Raw genomic sequence first — 7,852 nt, 5'->3', positions numbered from 1 at the left:
AAACTGCATATATAAGTTTATAACAGGGAAGGCAGATGAATTCAGGGCATGGTAAGGATTTTAGGATTGGGATATCATAGCAATTACAGAAATATGGCTCAGGGATGGACAGGACTGACAGCTTAATGTTCCAGGATACAAATGCTATAGGAAGGACAGAAAGGGAGGCAACAGAGGAGGGGGAGTGGCATTATTGATAAGGGATAGTATTTCAGCTATATTTAAGAAGGATATTCCTAGAAATACATCCAGGGAAATTATTTGGGTGGAACTGAGAAATAAGAAAAGGATCATCACCTTATTGGGATTGTATTATAAACCCCCTTATAGTCAGCGGGAAATTGAGAAACAAATTTGTAAGGAGATCTCAGTTATTTGTAAGAATAATAGGGTGGTTATCGTCAGGGATTTTAACTTTCCAGACATAGACTAGGACTGTCATAGTGTTAAAGGTTTAGATGGAGAGGAATTGTTAAGTGTGTACAGAAAATTTTCTGAGTCAGTATGTGGATGTACCTACTAGAGAAGGTGCAAAACTTGACCTACTCTTGGGAAATAAGGCAGGGCAGTATGACTGAGGTGTCCGTGGGGGAGCACTTAGGAGCCAGCGACATTAATTCTATTAGTTTTAAAATAGTGATGGAAGATGATAGACCAGATCTAAGAGTTGAAGTTCTAAATTGGAGAAAGGCCAATTTTGACGGTATTAGGCAAGAACTTTCAAAAGCTGATTAGGGGCAGATGTTTGCAGATAAAGGGACGGCTGGAAAATGGGAAACCTTTGGAATTGAGATAACAAGAGTCCAGAGACAGTATGTTCCTGTTAAGATGAAAAGAAAGGCTGGAAGGTATAGGGAATTCTGGATGACTAGAGGAATTGAGGGTTTGGTTAAGAAAAAGAAGGAAGCATATGTCAGGTATGGACAGGAGAGTTCGAGTGAATCCTTAGAAGAGTATAAAAGTAGTAGGAGTATATTTAAGATGGAAATCAAGAGGGCAAAAAGGGTACATGAGATAGCTTGGAAAATAGGAGAATCCAAAGGGTTTTTACAATTACATTAAGGGCAAAAGGGTAACTTGGGAGTGAATAGGGCCCCTCAAAGATCAGCAAGGGCCACCTTTGTGTGGAGCCACAGGAGATGGGGGAGTTACTAAATGAGTATTTTGCATCAGTTTTACTGTGGAAAAGGACATGGAAGATATAGAATGTGAGGAAATAGATGGTGACATCGTGAAAAATATCCATATTACAGAGGAGAAATTGCTGGATGTCTTGAAATGCATAAACGTGAATAAATCCTCAGGACCTGATTAGGTGTACCCTAGAACTCTGTGGGAGGTTGGGAAGTGATTGCTGGGCCCCTTACCGAGATATTTGTATCATTGGTAATCACAGGTGAGGTGCCAGAAGACTGGAAGTTGGCTAACGTACCATTATTTAAGAAAGGTGGTAAGGAGGAGCCAGGGAACTATAGACCGGTGAGCCGGATGTTGGTGGTGAGCTAGTTGTTGGAGGCAATCCTGAGGGACAGGATTTACATATATTTGGAAAGTCAAGGACTGTTTAGATATAGGCACAAGTGAGGATTGCAGATGCTGTAAACCAGAGTTTAGATTAGAGTGGTGCTGGAAAAGCACAGCAGGTCAGGCAGCATCCGAGGAGCAGGAAAATCAACGTTTTGGGCAAAAGCCCTTCATCAGGAAAGATTAAGTCTTTCAACATGGCTTTGTGCGTGGGAAATCATGTCTCACGCACTTGATTGAGTTTTTTTGTAAAAGTAAGAAAGAGGATTGATGAGGTTTGAACGGTGGACGTGATTTATATGGACTTCAGTAAGGCCTTCGACAAGGTTCCCTATGGGAGACTGATTAACAAGGTTAGATCTCATGGAATACAGAGAGAACTAGCCACTTGGATACAGAACTGGCTCAAAGGTAGAAGACAGAGGGTGGGGGTGGAGGGTTGTTTTTCAGACTGGAGTGCCACAAGGTTTGGTGAAGGGGCCATTACTTTTTGTTATTTATATAAATGATTTGGATGCGAGCATAAGAGGTATAGTTAATAAGTTTGCAGCTGACACCAAAATTGGAGGTGTAGTGGACAACGAAGAAGGTTACCTCAGATTACAACGGGATCTTGATCTGATGGGCTAATGGGCTGAGAAGTGGCAGATGGAGTTTAATTCAGATAATTGTGAGGTGATGCATTGGGGGAAAGCAAATCTTAGCAGGACTTATACACTTAATAATAAGGTCCTAGGGAGTGTTGCTGAACAGAGACCTTGGAGTGCAGGTTCATAGCTCATTGAAAGTGGAGTCCCAGGTAGATAGGACAGTGCTTTCCTTTATTGGTCAGAGTATTGAGTACAGGAGTTGGGAGGTCATGTTGCGGCTGTACAGGACATTGTTAAGGCCACTTTTGGAATATTATGTGCAATTCTGGTCTCCTTCCTATTGGAGGGATGTTATGAAACTTGAAAGGGTTCAGAAAAGATTTACAAGGATGTTGCCAAGGTGGGAGGATTTGAGCTATAGGAAGAGGCTGAATAGACTGGGGCTATTTTCCCTGGAGCATCCAAAGGCTGAGGGGTGACCTTATAGAGATTTATAAAATTATGAGTGGCAAGGATCGGAAAATAGACCAAGTTTTTTCCCTGGGGTCGGTGTGTTCAGAATTAGAGGGCATAGGTTTAGGGTGAGAGGGGAAAGATATAAAAGGGACCTAAGGGCAATGTTTTCGTGCAGAGTGTGGTGCATGCATGGAATGAGCTGCCAGAGGAAGTGGTGGAGGCTGGTACAATTGCAACATTTAAAAGGCATCTGGAAGGGTATATGAATAGGAAAGGTTTAGAGGGATATGGGCCAAGTGCTGTCAAATGGGACTAGATTGGGTTGGGATATCTGGTCAGCCTGGACAAGTTGAACCAAAGGGTCTGTTTCCGTGCTGTACGTCTCTATAATTCTATGTGAAGGTGCTGATGAGTTATTGCTCATTTGTGTTCTCTTTCTTTTTGGTTGATAAGAACCATGGGGAGTTGAAATCCATCTGTTGCTATGCTGCAGCATTAGATGTTGGAGACATAATACACCTTGTGTGCTTGAAGCCTGATGTGGTGGTTCCATAGTCTCAGTTAGAAGTCAGAGATGAGCCCCATGTGAATGAATGGCTTTCACTGCGAATATTCAATGGTTGATGACCCTTGGTCAGAGATGGATATTCACTTTTCACGATGCTGAAGTGCCTTTTGTCCTAGTCATGTGCCTGTGATTGTTGCCACTGCTGATCTGTGGCAAGACTGAGAGGGAGGTGTTTAGAATTGGAGGTGTGGTGTCAGTGGCATCTGGGCTTTCATCTGGGTCAGGCTGTCAAGTCTCAGTGATGGGTTTAGTTGTTTGGGGTTTATGGAGGGATGTGGAGGGAGTTGGTTTCCCTTTTGGGGGGACTTCTGATGGCCATGCTTCACCCATCAAATTGGCATCCCTTCAGCACAGTACCTCGAAGCCTGGTGACCACATGTTGTTTCTTCTTGTTGTGGGTAAAATCCCCATGGTAGTAGGAAGAGGCTTTCAAATAGCTGTTAATTGACTGTTTTGGCTTTAATTGGGCCACAAGCAGCCCAATGCCTCCTTTAATGCTGTGCTATGGGCAGGCAGTGGCATGGTGCTGCTGGCTCGATGGCCAATTTTCTGTTCCCTTATCAACTAATGATAAATGGGGAAGGTCTCAGGAGAGGTTGTTGAAATTCCAGAGCAAGTAATAGGACAGAGAGCATAGAAAGAGTAAGGAATCTAACTTTAGGCACAGCAGATAAGGGGACAACTATGAGAAGGGGAGGTAGGCAGTCAATGCAGGACTGATGACCTTGTACTTAAATAAATGTAATATTCAAACAAGGTAAACGAGCTTGTAGTGTGGTTTGAAATTGATGGGTATCACAGAAACATGGCTATGGGGGATCAGGACTGGGAACTAAATATCCAAGGATACATGTCCTACCAAAAGGACAGGCAGATGCAGAGGGGGTGTGGCTGCTGTGTTAGTATGAAGTGTGATTAAATTGATAGCAAGAACTGATTAGAGTGTCAAAAAGTGTAGAATCTGTGGAAGAATTGCAAAGGAGAAAAGACCCTGATAGGTGTTAAGTACAGGCCCCTTAGCATTGGTCAAAAAATAAATCAGGAGGTAGCGCCTGTCTTACATTGTCATTTCTATTACAATAATCATGGGGGACTTCAAAGTGCATGTGGACTGGGAAAATCAAGTTGATAGAAGATCCCAAGAAAAGAATTTAGTGGAATGTCTACAAAATGATTTTTTGGAGCAGTTTGGAGTTGGTGATGTGTAATGAGGCAGACTTGATGAGGAAACTTGAGGTAAAGGAACGTGTAGGGCTGTGACTATAATATGATAGAAATCATATGAGAGGGAGAAGGTTGAATCAGATGTAACTGTAATATAATTGAGCAAAGGTTACCATGAAGACATGATGGACGAGCTGGCCAGAGTTGATTGGAGGAGGAGTTTAGCAGGGAAGATGGTGGTCTGCAAAGGCAGGAGTTTCTGGGGTAATTCAGGAGGCACAGCAGAAATTCATCTGAAGGAGAAAGAATCATACTAAGGGGAGGACGAGGCAATCATAGCTGACAAGGGAAGTTAGAGACAGCATAAAAGCAAAAGGAGCAAGCAAACAATGTGGTGAAGATTCGTGGGAAGTCAAATGACTTCGGAAGCCTTTAAAAACTAGCAGAAGACAACATTTTGGGGAAAAAAAATCAATAAAAGGAGAAAAGATGAAATTCGAGGGAATGATAACTAGTAATACAAAAGAATATTACAAGAGTTTATGTGGATCTTAAAGATAAGAGAAAGGCAAGGGTGGATATTGGCGACTGTAGTGTTTGGCACTAAAGAGAAGGTGCAAGGGAAGCTGAAAGGTTTGAGTTGGATAAATCATCCAGACTAGATTGACTTCACCCCTGAAGGAGAAGCTGAGGAATTTATAGAGGCATTGGTGGTTACCTTTTTAGGAATAACTGGTGTCAGGGAGGGTTCCACAGGACTGGAAAATGGCAAATGTAACATACCTACTTAAGAAGGGAGGAAGACAGAGGACACCGAAATAAAGGCCCGGTTAGCCTGTCCCTGATAGTTGATAAGATTTTAGAGTCCATGATATTGTGGAGTATTTGGAAATACATGGCAAAATAGGGATGAGGTAGCATGGATTACATCAAGGGGAGGTCATGCCTGACAGCTCTGTTAGATTTTGAGGTAATGAGCAGTTTCGACAATGGGTTTCAGACAGGAAACTCCTCAATTAGATGAGAGTCCATCGTGTTAGGGAGAAGGTACTGGCATAGGTAGAGGATTGGCTAACTGACAGAAGACAGAAATGGGATAAATGTGTGTTTTTCAGGAAGGCAGCTGGTTACATAGAGTTTTATGGAGGGTGTCATTGCTAAGTTTGCAGATGCCACAGAGATAGGTGGAGGGACAGGTAGTGTTGAGGAAGTGGGGAGGCTGCAGGAGGACTTGGACAGGCTGGGAGAGTAGGCAAAGAAGTGGCAGATGGAATACAATGTAGGAAATTATGAGGTCATGCACTTTGGTGGAAGAATGGATACATTGACCATTTTCTAAATGGGGAAAGACTTCTGAAATCTGAAGCACAAAGGGATTTAGAAGTCTTAGTTTAGGATTCTGTTAAGGTTAACATGTAGGTTCAGTTAGCAGAAAGGCAAATGTTAGCATTTATTTCGAGAGGGCAAGAATACAAAAGTAGATGTATATAGTTGAGGCGGTATGAGATTCTGGTTAGGCAGCATTTGGAATATTGTGAGCAGTTAGTTCTGGGCCCAGTATGTGGAGTGTGCTGGCAGTGGAGAGGGTCCAGAGGAAGTTCACAGAATGATCCCAGAAATGAAGAACTCTGCGTCTGAACTTGATGGAGTTTAAAAAGGATTGGGGATTGGCAGGGGCATGAGGGACTTGAGAATCTCATTAAAATTTACAGAATACTGAGATGACTGGATAAAATGGATGTGGAGAAGACGTTTCCATTAGGACCTGAGGGCACAGTCTCAGAGTGAATGTATGACCTTTTAGAACCGAGATGAGGAGGAATTTCTTCAGCCAGAGGGTGATGAAAATACCCATTGCCATGGAAAGTTGTGGAAGCCAAATCATTGAGTGTCTTTAAGACAGGGATGGATAGGTGCTTGATTATTAAGGGGATTAAGTGTTATGGGGAGATGGCGGGAGAATGAGGTTGAGAAACATAACAGCCATGATTGACTGGTGGAGCAGACTCGATGGGCGAGATGGCCGAAGTCTGTTCCTATATTTTATGGTCTGCTGTTTCACACCTGGGAGAGAGTAAAATTCAGCCCCTGGGGTGGAACCAATGGCCTTTGTGACTCACAGCTAAATCACTAAGAATTGTGTCATGGCTGACATATACTTTGAGATATTGGAATTACTCTCCTCTGAGCAGGGGAGATGGATAAACCTCTTTATAATCACAAAGGGTTTTGATGGTATAAATGAGGAGAAACTGCTTTCAGTGGCAATACGATCAATTTATGTGTTTTGTACTTTCATGCATTTTCTTCTCCTTTGGCTACAGTGGGGAAGATTTGCGAGGGTTAGTAAGCTGATTATTAACTTGCCCATGACCAACAAGTCCTAAAGTGGAACCTGAACATTAAGGCAAGTATGCCACCTATTTAGCCACAAGACCTCCAGAAAGTATCAGAAACTAGAGACTGAAAATTAAGATGATTGTCTCTGGTTCCATTCCAACGTGCAGAAAAAAGGGTAGAATTTTCTGTTCCCTTGAGCACATGGGAATGGCAAGATAGTTGAGAAAACAAAAATTGAAAACTCAGTTCCTGCCATTGAGAAAAATGTTCTAATTTTCCCCTTAGCATTTAAACAGCAAGCTCTGAATCTTGCTAATGAGCCGCACTTAACACTCTTTGGAAGGTTAACGGATGCTCTAATGAAAGGCTTCAAGATATTACTGGGAAAAGGCTGAGAAAATGAAGATAAACTGCTTGAGGATTTTGGAACTAGGGGGCATAGTCTGAGAATTAGAGCCAGACTGTTCAGGAATGATGTCAGGGAGCAATTCTCCACACAAAGGTTGGTAAATGTTTAGATCTCTCTTTCACAAACATCAGTATGTGCTAGATCAGTTGTTAATTTTAAAGCAGAGATGGATAAGTTTTTGTTAAGCAGCATTATTAAGGGATATGGGCCAAAGGCATGGAGTTTGGACACAGATCATCCATGACCTGATTCAATGGTAGAACAGGTTTGAGGTGCAGAATACCCTACTCTTATTCCTAATGCTGTTGTCTCATTATTAGATAAACTCACTTAATTTCTGTGCAGTTCCCAGACAACAGCAATTCCCAATGGGAAAGTCAGAGCAGTCGCCTGGTTGCAGCAACCTGCTGTTCACTTTGCCAGGCTTTTTGACAGCCACAATATTCCAGATTGCTCCATGGACACTGTCTTTCTTCACCCTTGTCCACACAAATGGGCCTTGACAAAACACCAGCTTCAGCATATCATCATGGCTGCTTTGCAAACGGATCAGACAGCACTTCAGGATTTCATATCGGAGCTCAGGTACGCTTATGACTTGCATTGGCATGGCATGCTTTGGATTGCAGGGACAGACACACACATACCTCATGCATCTCTGCTGGAGGCATCTAATGCACTTAGCACTCCTTCATTTTTGCCTTACTTGGAGGTTTCCAGCCGATACAGCTTGTTATTTTTTAGTGCAGAAAGAGAGGAAGGCAGCTTGCTGTGGTTTGGAGCACTGAACAGTCAAATAGA

Source organism: Chiloscyllium punctatum, chromosome 4 (assembly GCF_047496795.1).
Source record: "Chiloscyllium punctatum isolate Juve2018m chromosome 4, sChiPun1.3, whole genome shotgun sequence".
In the NCBI taxonomy this organism is placed as follows: Eukaryota; Metazoa; Chordata; class Chondrichthyes; order Orectolobiformes; family Hemiscylliidae; genus Chiloscyllium; species Chiloscyllium punctatum.
This window is presented reverse-complemented; position numbering follows the sequence as displayed.